This window comes from Taudactylus pleione, unplaced genomic scaffold (assembly GCF_031769625.1).
Source record: "Taudactylus pleione unplaced genomic scaffold, aTauple2 ptg000010l, whole genome shotgun sequence".
Classification (NCBI taxonomy): Eukaryota; Metazoa; Chordata; class Amphibia; order Anura; family Myobatrachidae; genus Taudactylus; species Taudactylus pleione.
The window spans coordinates 11,459,562-11,475,011 of NW_028284413.1; the positions used below are offsets into that span (position 1 = coordinate 11,459,562).

Genomic DNA, 15,450 nt, shown 5'->3' on the forward strand with positions numbered 1-15,450 from the left:
ACATATGCTATAGTATACTGTAAACAGGGATGTAATGTACACAGCAGCCACAATACAGCACCCTGATAATGTTGTGTGCCTCTCCCCTCCCCCGTCTATGCATGTCAGCAGATTTACTGCAGATGGCTGCAGGGAGGGGGAGTATTCCTAGGTCCCGCCCGATCATCCTGTCGAAGATGGTTCTGTAGAAGTAGGTTTTAGAGCACAAGAGAATTTCTTAGTTGGCTGAGGCATTATGAACCTATTCCTTGGGAGTGTGGGTCAATTACTGTAAAAGGTTACAGTGTACAAGTAATGGGCTTTCAAACTTTCATTTGATGAATAGGTCCCCCAGTCCCTTTTCTATATACACTGTACCACCACTGTCTCTCATTTCCTGCAACTCTGCTTGCTGCTTCATATAATGTGAAAAGTACACCTACCTTCTTTCAAATTTATGTTTTCATAAAGAAAGACATTATTAATAATTATTATTATTATTATCCTTTATTTATATGGCGCCACAAGTGTTCCGCAGCGCCTTACATAGTACAATAATAATCTAATCCACATTAAATCCTAATAAATCTAATCTTATATGACAAATAACCCACATTATACTTTACTTTATCACTGTTTAACAAAAAAAATCTGAAGAAGCCAGACATGAAAGTGATTCCATTTCAATAACGTTAATATGACCCGGGTGCTACTGATCAAATGTACTTTGGTCATCATGAAGTGACCATATAAAAGCAGAAGCTTTGGCTATGCAGCTTGGAGCATTTCACGCTATGGTGTAAAGACATCTGCAATCAGAGAAGCAATGGTTTCTGCTCACCTGTTGTGGAAATAATTATATGTCTGTTTCTAAACGGTGCGAGATCCATCATTTTATAGTGTAATAGATTATTTACAAATGAAGAACATGAAGGCAGTTTGCAATATTCACAGGAGCGAGCGTCCCGGCAGCGTTTCCGAACTGTAGAAAGACAGTAATTAGATAGGCAATGTCTAGATAGACACCAGATGTTAGATAGTCGATAGGTCGACAGGAACAAAAGGTCGACACACTAAAGGTGCAAATGGTCGACGGTACAAATGGTCGTCAGGGTCAAAATGTTGACATGAAAATGATCGACAAAAAATGGTTGCCACATGATGTTATTGTTTTTGTTAGGGTTAGGTACTTGCTGGAGGGTTAGGGTTAGGTACTTGCTGGAGGGTTAGGGTTAGGCACTTACTAACAAGGTTAGGGCTAGGCATTTATCCAGATGCTTAGGGTTAGGCACCAGTAGGGAGGGTTAGGGTGAATATTAGAGTTAAAAAACTAAAAAAATCAAATGGTGACTATTTTCATGTCGACATTTTGACCCTGTTGACCATTTGTACCCATCGCCCTTCTTACATGTCGAACTTTAGTGTGTCGACCTTTTGTTCCTGTCGACCTATTGTCTGTCTAACATCTGGTGTCTACGTAGACATTGTCTATCTAATTACTGCCTATCTCTTATACCACACCCCCGGCAGCTACATCCAGACTTCTACAGCCCTCAATCAGCACAGGAAGTGTTCACGCTGTACCATTGTGCCAGTTCCTCTTATCCTTTTTTCACATTTTATGGTTTTGTGTCGCTCTGTAGTTGAAAATATCAATAAAGAAAACTATTTTGAGATTGAACACTTATGTCTTTCATGTAAATATAGTCAGGAGAGAGAGCAACTCTAAAACTAAATAGATTACAAAACAGACATTGCAACACGGCTCAGGTTTACAAAGCTGCATCATCAGCAAAGTATATCTGTAAGGCTCCACATATTCCGCAGCGCTGTAACCAGTAATACAGAAATGAAATACTGAGAAACAGTTTGAGCAGAATAAAGTATGCATGGATGCAATGCAATTGATAACCAAATCGCAACACATACATTCAAGACATACTTGCCGACTTTCTGTCTTCCCCCTCCGTGAGGGGGCAGCCAGGTCAGCATTGCAATGGGCGTGGCAGCGGTATATGTGGGCAGTGCAGAAGGCATGGTGGCCAGATCTTGTCCCCTCCCCCACTATGCAGCGCAGAGAACACCGGTATTGTAAAGCAGGGGGCTACCATGACGAGATTCAGTGCAAATCGTGTCATTGCCTCCCCTGGTCTGTCTAAATTTGCTTGGTAAGTGGGCGGCTGCTTAATATGGGCCACCCGATTTTCAGGAACCTCTCTGCTGTTCCTGGAGAGTAGGCAAGTATGATTCAAGATCTGCAAAAATACATACAGGCCAGTACAATAAAAATGAATGAATGCAATTTTGACCAAATTGCATGGCAAACAGAAGAATTCAGCATAAGACATAAGAGATAAGCATGAACATTACATTCATTTTATTATTAACAGTTACTTTGTAGCAACAGCATATTCTGTTGCGCTTTACACTTGGGAACAAACAGTAATAAAACAACTACAGGATTAGATCAGATTGTATACAGAGTACAGACACAATTCAGCATAGGACATGACAGGTACATGGGAGGAAGACAAAGAGTGGACAGACATTAGACATAGGGTAAAGGACTCTGGCCATGAGAGCTTAAATTCTAAAGGGATGGGATAAGCGGGGACCATAGGAGCAAGTGGAACAATAAGCTTGGTAGTTACAACTGTGGTGCAAGGGTCCACAAGATGCAGAGACCTGGATGGATTCATGCTCGAGTAGGGATGGAGATGGAGTGTAGGCATTCTCAAGAACGTGGCCTGAGCAACTCCTGATAAGATGTAAAGTCCAAATTATAAATGGACCATGGAGATGAATGGAATGCCAGGGTTACCAATGGGGCAGCTGGAACCACCTCAGCATTTTACTCACTTCCAGCTGAAATGAGTCACAATGCAGCACACAACACCAAGACACATAGGTCAGAGACTCTACAATATGAACAGCAGGAGGTGATCACGGGGCCTAGGTCCTCAAGTATTAGCAGGCCAGGAACATGGGTGTGAAGCTGGGGGCAAGGTGAGCTGCAAGCTTTCACAGGTGATGTTACTCTCAGGAGGAGTGACCATTTAACCTTCCTCAGCCATTAGTGGACGTCCCCTAGCACCCGATGGAACGGAATGGGCTGAGTCTCGAACTGGTAACAGGTCACTGGTTAGTAGGCCGCAGCATCGCTGGAGCCAGAAGTTCACAAGGGCATGGAGAATGGGTGCTTTCAGGACCATGTGGGTGCCCACGTGTGGAAGATACATGTGTTGAGTACAGTGTTGTATGGGGGAGTGGCCCACAATTTCTTAAATATGATGTAAGAGACTAATAACTTTAGTACTGCTTAAGATGGTTCTACAAGATACTCAATCATGGGTGTATACTTTGTCACATATGGCTATTTCATGGTGGCTTAATAGTTGTTGAATAAATAACAACAAACTAAATTTTAGGACTTGTGGAGTATTAAATGATTGTTCACTATATAGAATCACAGATTTGACATAACGATGTATATTACATATTCCTTGCCCAAACAGAGTACATCTAATAGTAGATGTATAAATGTTCTCCTATTTTTCTCTTATATATCTCAGACCTTTGCAACTCTACACCCTCCCCCCAAAAATAGAGGGGGGGGGGAGCAGTGCCTACATAACCAACAAAAGAGAGAAATCACAGCAGAAAAAGGGAAGGTGTTGGAACGGTTATGGTCAGGAAGAGCAGAAGCAGGAGAGATAGACAAGGAGCCACCAACAAGAAGAATTACAAGAGGAGAAGGAAGGCAGAGAGGTAAGGGAAGGAGGCAATATGTGTTTTCAGAACATTAAAATATCAGATGAAAGACTATAGAGGAAGGGTGGGGGTCTGTCAGAGAAGAGACCATAGTAAAGGAGTGAAGTATCTTTAATCATTATATAAAGACTGCCTATGTGGAGGACAGTGTGTATAGTATGACTGAAGTAGTGTACACATCACAGCACTGCGTGCACAGACCTATATACACTACAGTATGTGACAGACAGCATATGAGGACTAAATCCATATACAGGAAATGTTTTCCACTCTAAATAATTAGTATCCAGGGAAGTATATGTGTAGTTAAGTGGGGTTTATCTTTGTATGCAGTGGAAGTGGTGAATATCATAGAATAGCATGTGTACACAGCACTGTTTAATTTGGTTCAAGCTCAGTTTATATGTGACTGCTGATCTTCGCTAATGTATAAACCGAATATGTAATTCAGAGGTTCCCAAATTCCATCTTCAAGGCACCCTAACAGTCCAGGTTTTAAGGATATCCATGCTTGACCACAGGTGGATTAGTTAGTAACTCAATTTGATTTAACCACCTGTGCTCAACCATGGATATCTCTAAACCTGAACTGTCAGGGTGCCTTGAGGAGCACGTTTGGGAATTTCTGGTGAAATTCAAATGCTGTTGTTATACTTTCATCAACACCAGTCTGTGTATATTTATTATCTAGGTCTTTTTCATTCAAGACAATATGTTGAAATTGGTCTTATCAAGACAGTGAGATTGGAGGACCTACAGTATAAGGCTTATTGTGTAAAACGTATGTGATTCATTATGCTAATTTGGCACTTTACAATACATTTAGGGATTCCTATGTGCACAGATGCATTTAGAGACACATGCTGCATGTCTGCAGTGAGGTGTAGCTAGTCAGGATGCACAGTGCAGAACACACCTGTAACATACTTACATGTACATTTGCATTTCATGTGTACAGTAAATACTTTTAATAAAGTCTTTAGTTACACCAACCATGTTGCTTATTCTGCTTTATTATGGTATTATCTGCCTTTGCACTCCTCCTCCTCTCTGTATTACAATGTTCCCTGTGCTGCACCTTCCTAATCCCTCCTGTCCTCTCACATTCAACCTCTAGTGCTGAATTTAACTGTTTCACTGACCTCATGCTACTTTTGCGGTTTTCCCTATTGCTGTGTTCATTTTGACCAGATCCACATTGCAAGGCCAGTAAATATATTGTACTTGCATGGAAACCTAAAACAAATGTTCATCGCTCATCAAAATATTTGTACTTTAGGGCTTACAGTATTTATCATTGTGCCCATACTGTCACCCGTTAATTAGATATCCCATTTGCAGCGAGTTGCGATGGCGGATACCAAACTACTGGAGAAATTCAGTATTGCTCCAGTGCGGGAACAACTGCTATGAAAAGCAGCTGTCTCCATGTGCCCTATTAATGCTACTTTCACTACTAATTAGTAATCATGAAAGTTTATACTGCAGAGTTTGAACCGGACAGTTACTGCTCATGTGTGACCTGAGCAATTATGGTAATGCAGCAGAAGGCGTCATGCCTCCTGACAGCATTAATTATCTGACCTGCATCCATGGACACAGCATCGGATCATCTGCGTGATCTCTGGCCATCATGTGGTCACACAGACCGGCCATCACAGATGAGGGAAAGAGGCCAGGAAATCTCTGTCAGCCGACCGAAATCATGGCCTCTTCCCTCCCTCCCCAACGCGCGACACGCCTCTGTTTTGGGAAACATAGGCTGCCACGCCCTCCCCCATCCCCAAATGGCAGCAGACTGTCAATTGCTGACAGTCTGCTGCTGCTCTACGTGCAATCACGCAGGACCTGTACTACACATGTGCACTATAGGTCTTGTGTCTGCGCAGTTTCCCGATTATTGGGAATTTGCGTTCAGCTGCTGAATGAGACCCTGAGTCCACATGTACACAGAGAGGGGCGGAGGGATCCGAAAGACAAGCCAGCGCTCCTTCCTATCTGAAGCTGGCATCAGTTGCCGCTAAGTTTGATGAATATAGGTCCCCATACTAGTGTATGGCGTTGGTGTGCCACATCAGGACTGTGCTGTGCTGCTTAGGAGATATCAGTGATATCTCCACTGCTGCAGCAATGCTGAATAGGTCTGTTTATAAAAACAATGTGGAAACTATTGTTTACACATGTATAACAGACCTATTCAGCTTGATGAAAAGGTCCCTCAGCTAGAGACACTGATGGGCCTATTTATTAAGGTAATTTGTTTAAAAAAATCAGGTGGCAATGACAGTTTCTGCATGATCTAAGCATCATGCCTGTTTAGAAATACCTAATGTACAAATATCAGAGTCAGCAGTAAAGTCATAGTAAAGTATCTTTTTTTTGGAGCCGCTGTGCCAGCAGAGCACTATTGTTAAATAGCCATAATAAATTATTATCCTTTATTTATATGACGCCACAAGGGTTCCGCAGCGCCTCACAAAGTACATAAGCAAATGAGCAACCACAAAACCAGCGACATACAGAACAAAACAATACAGTATAAGAACATGGTTTATACACATTGCTGCAATAGGGATCATTACACTCAATAAAGCAGCAGGAGGTCAGCAACCAAGTGTTAAGTGACCTTGTGGGGAGTTTGGAGTAGATGATCGTATGAGTAAGGGAAGGAGAAGCACATGAGGGAAGAGGGCCCTGCTCGTGAGAGCTTACATTCTGAAAGGGAGGGGCAGACAGACAGGGGTGACACAGATAGGCCAGTTTCAAATTTGGCGGTTTTGACCGGCCAGGCATGAATCGGGCGGTAGCCATCCGGGTTTTTTCAGGCAGTGTGCCAGGTTTTCATTCCAACCAGCAAGATTGGACAGATATCTGACAGATAATTGTATAGAGTATGCCCAGCATTGGACCAGTTGTTCGTAACTCCAATCAAGTACCACTAACAGGTCATGTTCTGTGGATTTCATTAATCATGTACAGGTGAGTTAATCTATTTTGCTGGGTTAGTAGTTATCCCACTTCTTTGACAAAATAGAAATCCTCAAAACCTGACCTGTTGGGGGTACTTGAGGGTTGAAGTTGAGAACCACTGTCTAAAGCTGGGTACACACCTCAACGATATTCCGACCCAGCGACTCGACATTGTGCATGATTTTCCTGATGGTAATGAAGTGCGTGGGTTTGGGGGTGTACGCTATATGATCAGTGTCGGACTGGGGCATGAAGGGCCCACTGGGAAAATGCATTGGTAGGGGCCCATGCCAGCCACCACAGACACTTGGCTAACCATTAGGCAAATCTTGGTGTACAGTAGTTTCTATAGAAGGGAGCCAAGCCCCCATGTTGATCAGTGGTTATGCTCCTCTAGGTAATTGGCCGTCTATTAGAATCTATAATTTGAGGTCTGGAACCTGACACCTAGAGAAAGGGGATGGGCTCACAGGCAGTGGGGCCCACCGGGGATTTCCCCTGTACCCCTGTGGCCCAGTCCAACCCTGTATACGATGGTTGTTGCGATCCAGAATTTTATTTCTAATGTCCTATAGTGTCAGCAGTCTTCACATAACACATGGAAGGATGCCTACATGTACATATACAGATATACAAACTCTTTTTTTTTTGTCTTAAAATTGCAGTTTTGTTAACATGCTTGTAATAAAGTAATTTATGTGTCTGTAAATCATTTATTATACTTTCACAAAGTGTATAAACAAACTTACTCTACTAGTTTCTTTGTATATTTGCTATGTACAATTGGACACAGCAAAATTGCAAAATGCAAAATCCAGTACGTTTGTGCACTTTTCAAAGCTACTACCAAAATAATACAACTGAATTTCCAATAAAGAAGGTTTTTTTTACACATGTACAATATTACACATTTTTCTTTTTTAAATAATGTTGTTCTGAAACCAGTTGATAATGTTGAGATGCTGAAATGGCTCCAAGATTACTATACATAAAACAAGGATGTACATGGTAGACAAAATAAATGCATAAAGGTATTGAAAGTTACAGATAAAAGAAAGATAAGGATGTAAGCCATAAAAGGGACTACTAGACAATGTTATCATCAGTGGCGGATTTTACCTAGGGGCTGCAGCACTCCCCAGTAAAAATCTGCTGCCCCCAGTGATTGCAGTGGCTTCCCATTGGAAGCACTATTTGCTAATCACATGCTGGACTGCAATCAGCAGATAGTGCTTCCAATGGGAAGAGCCTGGAGAGAAACAGAGGGGTGACATGGGGTTCCTGGAATGACACAGAGGGGTGACATGGAGGACCTGGAGTGACACATGGTTGGTCTGGAATGACAACGGGGGTACCTAGAGAGCCACAGAAGAGGCCGGGAATGACACAGAGGGGTCCTGGAGTGCCACAGGGGGAGGCCTGGAGTGACACAGGGAAGGCCTGGAGTGACACAGAGGGAGCCTGGAGAGACACAGGAGGTGTGAAGAGACACAGGCAGAGCCTAGGAGATACAAGGGGGCCTGGAGTAACACAGAAGATGCCTGGAGTGACAGAGGGAAGCCTGGACTGACATGAGGGGGTGTCAGTCCCATACTTTGCCAGGGGTGATGGGGGGATGCTGACTGTTCAACAATGTCATCACAAACGTCTCCTGTATAGGAGGTTGGTAGCAATTAAAACAATTGTTTATTAGTATAGAAATAAATTACTTGGGGCATCGCGTGTATATATATCAATACTTTGATACTGAAGTGGTCAATCTATGTCATTTATTTCTATTTTTTTCTTTAATTAAACTACTGTGACAATATAGATGAACAATAAATAAAATCGCTGTTTCTGGTCAAAGCTGTATCATACTTGAGTGTGCCCTTAGTATCTAGTATCGCCTTTGCTCTGTTTCCAGGGAAGATGTTACCAGAACGTGAGCATGAAATCAGAGAGGTATCAGAGGTGCCGTTTGCAATCATAATATATCAGCAAAATGGTAAGAAATGAAAGCCAGTAAAGTTGGTTTATCCTAAACAACATGACACATTTACTGTAGTACAGTTGGTCTGGTGCTGTGATTCACAATCATTTTCCCCCTGTGTTTGCCATCGCAGTCCATTTTCTTTGTACATAAAACATTTGCAAAGCAATACATTTGTATCGCATATAATTGCAATTACATCAGTTGTTTATTCACCGCTATATATAAAAGCGATAAGTGTGCTATAAGCAACAATATATATATATATATTTTTTTTTTAAAATGACACAAGAATAGAAAGAGTTTTAGTTATATTTCTCATTTATTACAATTTATTAATTTATTTTACAATTGACAATAAAATTATAAATCACATATACTTTCTTTCATAGGGATACAGGGAAAGACTTTTGTTGTAAGGCTCCTACTGTGATGCATGGGGCAAAAGATCCCTTGGACACTCCTTTCCCTATATGTCTAATTATCATCTGGATGCCCGGCCCCACCTTGTCATTACAGAAAATGTTTCAAGTACCCCTGAAAGTTACAACGAGTACCCCTTGGGATAATAGTATCCCAGGTTGAGAACCACTGGACTAGTGCAATCAAGGCCATTCATTACTGTATTTTTATTACTTATGCAATTATTGTTCTTTTGTGTTGGGGTGTATATTTTTCTTTCTCAGTTGCATTTTGGAATAGCAGAATGCAAGAAAAATGTAAGTATGTTAAAACATTAATAAGCACTAGTGATAGAAACAAGAGGCATTGATACATTAATGGGAGGGTGTATGTCAGTGGTTCCCAAACTGTGCGCTGTGGCACCCTGAGGTGCCTCGGGACATTTGCAGGGTGCCTCAGGTTGGTGGTCCAGCACAAAATCAAATTATTTATGGGGAATGTAATATAAATATTTGGACAAATAAAAATGCAAACCTGTCCATCACCACATAACCAAACCTAAGGATGACAGGTAAGCACAATTTACTTAACTTTACTACTTTACTACTTTTTTTCAGAATTTCTCAACAACAAACGTTTGGCTTAGGGGTGCCGTGCAAACAATGCTGATACTCTAGGGCGCCGTGGTTCAAAAAAGTTTGGGTACCACTGGTGTATGGATTACATTTACCTAATTCCCTCTTCTCCAGAACATGTAACCCAATGTCCAATCTTCTGGGATCTTCATAGTGCTTTAATAAAGCTTCCTGTAAATAAGAAAGAAGAATAACTGTACTCAGGCTATTCATAACACCAAAGAAGACAGGACAATATGAGCACTCTAGATTGGAATACAGCTATGGAATGACATGACACAAACTATAAATTGCTAGTGTGACCAATACATAAAGTAATTTGTTGAAGATATTGCTGGACTATGCTGTGCTTGTGTAGGATTTGTAATTTGCAGCATATTCATACCATACACTATCAAATGTGCAAATTGATAAACTTTGGATCGCGCTTTGGGCAGCCCCCTTAACCTTCTAAAGGACCTTAACTCTCAGTAGCAAGTTAAATGAATATATTTATTCATTGAAAGAGATACATCTGTGTAGCAAATATATCAGTAGGCATTTTAAACAAGCATTGGACAATATGAAAACAGAGCAGAAGGGAGCTGGGGCTGCAAAAGAAGACTTGAAGGGCCGCATGCCGCCTGTTGCCTACCCTACCACTGTGTTTAGGCATGCACAAATTGAAAATAAACCCTGTGGAACTGCAGGGAACCTGACTGCCTGCACAAAGCCATCACCTCTGCCTCATTGAACACATTTGGGATGAATTGGAAGTTGACAGCTCTATTACCCAACATCAATGCCTATCCTCACTCAGTTTGAGTGTCAACTGATAGCGTGCAGCAGGGACGTGCAGACAGGGGAGGCAGAGCCTTCACTGTCATACTCCTGAGATTTGATATAAAAATGATTAGAATAATACAAAGAATAAATTTATAACTTATACATTTCTTTGTTAATTGTAATCATTTTTATAGTTAACACTCACCTGCTTTGTGGAGCTCCCTGGGACTGCAGGGAGACGAGAGATGAGGTAGCAACTCCCCAGCCTCGCTTCTATATAGTCAGACACTGCTTGCAGAGCTAGGGGAGGGGCCTCACCATGAGCAGTAAGCTGCACAGAGAAAGAGCTAATAGAGGCATGCCTTTGAGTATAGGGGGCGTGCCATGAGCACTGATGGACACCTTGGATGAGTCATGTGACCAGGAAGTGTACTGCAGTGTTTGGAGATAGGAGCTCAGTCAGCAAAAGCAAGAGAAGACACAGTGAATAGGTAGGAGAATCAGTGGACACTGAAGCTTTGTGTAGTTGTGGGAGATTTACAGTGAGTCGGGGGTGAGACAGGCTCCCAGCACTCAAACCCATCTCCACGTGTACCTCCCCATCATTGATCTGTCACTGATGTGCAGAGTACACTTAAAATAGATAGAACATTATTAATTGCAAGCAATGAGTCATAGTGGGAAAACAACAGACATTGACATTTATATAAATAAAAAAATCTTAATTTATATGCAACAAGCAGGGGCTTAACTATAATAGCAGGTGTAATTGTTATGGAGCCCAGACCAGCCAAAGATCCCGTAATTCATAATGCCAGGTGCTCTCGTCGATAAGCTGGACTGAGCATGTGTGAGTCCAGTTTTATAATATGACTGGAATACACGTTTATGGGAATGCTGCCTTTATACAGAAATGTTTCTGTATCATGGTGATTTATGGGAAAAATAGTTTTACTAGTTTTTCAAAGAGCACAAATGAGATGTTGGTTTGGAGCCATGATTTAATAACACACACATAGGTCCCCAACAGGAACAAATATATAACATATTGGCCCCACAAGAAAAAAAACAACTATGCCACATTGCTCCCCACAGAAAAAAACAACTATGCCACATTGCTCCCCACAGAAATAAAAAACAACTAGGCCACTAAAAATACTGCCTTTGCACCTCTATATACCCCTGCCTATACCTTCTAATATCCTACCTATAAACCTCTAAGGATGACGCTAATTTGCGTACGCAGCATACAGTAAATAAAGACTCCAGACCTATAATCTGTGGTTCCAAAGCACAAAGTATTATTCAAGTAAAAGTACAGCAGTTACACGCTATGATCCTCATATAATCTTAGCGCAAAGAGATTATACAGACCCAAGTACAATTATACATACGCAGCGCTCTCTGGTCCAGATGTTAGGCATCAGCAAGAAACCCCTCGTCAATCAGCATTCAGCACAAAGACTAAGAACCCAGGGTCAGCACACATATTTATACCCCCAGAAATAAACAACACAATAGAGAAGTTTGTTGCTAATACCATTGGTCCTAAAGGAGAGGGCATATGTTACAAGGCATTTAACAGGTTGATTCAAATAGACACAACCCAGCCTCTAACAACTGGGGGTCTCTGGTTTCCTGCCTCATGCAACATCCTAACAGTTGTTCATATTATGTACATTTTGTTGCTTGAAGTCTCTGCGGTCCATAAGTTGAGAATGCATGATGCGATCTCCACACCGATAGTACCGGAATACTGTTGAAAGAGTACGCATCAGTACAATTCCAAACATGGCTTGCTTATCATGTATAAAACCTTAGTTACGAAATAACCTTTATTTCATAGCAATTATAGTAAATGTGCATACTTGAATCTTATACCTTAAAGCTTATTAAACCTTTTATGTGAATATGTAATGTGTAAGTATGCGGGGTGTGATGTAAAGACGCTAGTTAACTTGGGGCCGATGCGTGCGCATGAAGCTAATAAACAGCGTTTTCATACAGGATCTTATGCATTCGCTAATATGTGATTGGTGTGTATGAGAAATGGTGCACTTAAATCTCACTTAAACTAAGTGAACACCTAGCAGTGTGGAATGCTGAGCATTATAGTTCCACACGCCCCCCTCTCTCAGCAGCTCCCACCCTTCCCAGGCTCAAAAGTACAGTCCTTTGTTCTCCCAGGTTCTTGTGTAAATGCAAATTAGCATAGCTACAAGACCCAAACCTCAGATAACAATCTTGGCTTTGAAGGTATTTTATTGTAGGAAGCCTGATAATGTAAGGTGCTACAAACGACCCTCTTGCTGTATTGGAGTGAGAGCAGACGTTATGTCCATGAAGCTTGTCTTCACAAACTAGTAGTCACGTGGCCATTTGCTCTGTTTAGCTAATGCAATCCAATTTTGACATACTGTACAGCCATTTCTGAAATATATCCTTTAGGGGAATTATAATAATATACACTTTATCCAGAGCACCCAAACTACGTAAAGTCGTGAAATGGGCTTTTGGTGAATCGCCGTAACTTATGGCGATGGTCACAGATGCAATCACATGATGCTAATAGTAATATCGCCACATCTAATAAAGTGTGAGTTTATCTAAAATGGCGCTTAGGCGGCCATTCGCAAAATGGCGTCTTGCAATCTCATTTGCAAGATGGCGTTTTGCAGCCAGTCGCAAACTGATGGTGTCGCAAACTGATCTTGTCTCAGCCAATAATCCAGCTTCAACACCACATTGCTCCCCATAGGAAAAAAAAACAACCATGCCACATTGCTCCCCACAGAAAATAAACAACTATGCCACATTGCTCCACACAGAAAAAAACAACTATGCCACATTGCTTCCCACAGAAAAAAAACAACTATGCCACATTGCTCCCCATAGGAAAAAAAACAACCATGCCACATTGCTCCCCACAGAAAATAAACAACCATGCCACATTGCTCCCCACAGAAAATAAACAAGTATGCCTCATTGCTCCCCACAGAAAATAAACAAGTATGCCACATTGCTCCCCACAGAAAATAAACAACCATAACACATTGCTCCCCACAGAAAATAAACAACTATGCCACATTGCTCCCCACAGAAAAAAACAACTATGCCACATTGCTCCCCACAGAAAAAAAACAACTATGCCACATCGCTCCCCATAGGAAAAAAAACAACCATGCCACATTGCTCCCCACAGATAATAAACAACTATGCCACATTGCTCCCCACAGAAAAAAACAACTATGCCACATTGCTCCCCACAGAAATAAGAAACAACCATGCCACATTGCTCCCCACAAAAAAAACACCTATGATACATTGCTCCCCATAGGAAAAAAATAAACCATGCCACATTGCTCCCCACAGAAAATAAACAAGTATGCCACATTGCTCCCCACAGAAAAAAAACAACCATGCCACATTGCTCCCCACAGAAAAAAAAAAATGTCACGCCATGTCGATGGAGGTCAATCCGCAGTACTGTAATGTGACTGGCGTCTCTGACCTGCGCGGCACACTTCACAACCGTAGTATGCCGCAGCACAACAGTTGCAAATAGTTTCTGCTCTAGAGTATAGACAAATCAAGATAGCTCACTCTAAGTTAACTCAGACTTTTAAGCTGGCCACACATCTTTCTGATTAGAAAAGAAATCTGGAAATGTATGGGAACAAACAACAATTTACCGTTTGCTCCCAAATGCCGGAAAATTTACAAAAATGTTCGTTCAGACAAGTTGGTTAAATCAAGCATGTAAAACAACCATTTTCATTAGTTTTCTGGCATTTGGAAGCAAATGGCCAATTATCCAGTTATAGGTGACACAAAAAGAATATAGCAACGCTTGGAATATATAGTCAGTCAAAAGGATAATGTAATTACTATTTGCTTTGTAAAAATAAACAATATAAAATATCATAAAGTACGGAGTGGGCTGGATGGCTGGCCATTTGAGCACGTACACCCCCTATATTATTAGCCCCAATGTCTCCTTAAGTATGGAAAAGTAGAAACATTGCATCATTTTGTGAGGAAAATAGAAATGCAATTTTAATATTTTTGGCCGACCATATGGCCAGCTGGGCGGCTGGTCGTCATCATGCTATCATGATGAAGGACCTATTTCTGGAGCTTTACTCCCATCCGCCCCATTGTTAATGTGGCCCTGACCATAGTGGGTTATATATTCATGGGTTTTTGAATGTAAGCAAATGTAATAGTAGGAGGTAACCCAAAGCGTTCAAGATGTAGGCACTACAAGCACCAGCACACTCTGACAGTTACCATTAATTTAAACACACACACACCCACCCCCTTACAACAGGAGATCAGCACACCACCATTTGTATGAAAAGTATTAAGCACATTTATTTCCATATTTAGAAAACAGCCGGGAACTATGGCTGAAATCTCTAAAGCATGATGTTGCTAAGAATTGCCTTATTTTGAGGCTGGCTAATTGGATAGCTTTTTTCTTTCTTGTTAATTGCTAAGAAAGAAATATATTATTATCCTTTATTTATATGACGCCACAAGGGTTCTGCAGCGCCTTACAAAGTACTTGTATGTATAGTACAGTATAAACTGTACACAATATGTTTGTTTTAAGGTTTTGAAAAATCTGATGTGTAGAATGACAGGAAATAGGTATAACTTTCCTTATCTGACTGAGGCCCTGATTCAGAGCCGGACGCTCTGACAGAGCGCTCGCTCTGAATCAGGGCCGTCCTTCCTGATTTTAGAACGGCCTCCTGGCCGCTCGCATAGCTGTGGGTGACCACCCACAGCTATAGCGAGCGGCCAAAAAGATGGTCGCGATAAAGATGGTCGCGATGGTCAAGACCATCGCGACCATCGGGCTTGCGACGAGACCCTTGTGGTAGGGTCTTGTCTTCCGCAAGCCCTGGAGTGCTTTTGGCTCTATCAGAGCCAAAAGCTCTCCCACTTACA

General features: G+C 41.6%; 1 long non-coding RNA gene across 1 annotated transcript in view; it reads left to right on the forward strand.

The window, feature by feature from the left end:
• Positions 1 to 12,472, forward strand: part of LOC148542701 (uncharacterized) — a 38,000-nt gene extending 25,528 nt beyond the window's left edge. Inside the window, exons 2-4 of the long non-coding RNA XR_015877700.1 lie at positions 3,552 to 3,747; positions 8,627 to 8,707; positions 9,712 to 12,472. This is a non-coding gene — a long non-coding RNA (uncharacterized LOC148542701). The remainder of the gene's footprint in view (positions 1 to 3,551; positions 3,748 to 8,626; positions 8,708 to 9,711) is intronic.
• The last annotated feature ends 2,978 nt before the right edge of the window (positions 12,473 to 15,450 follow it).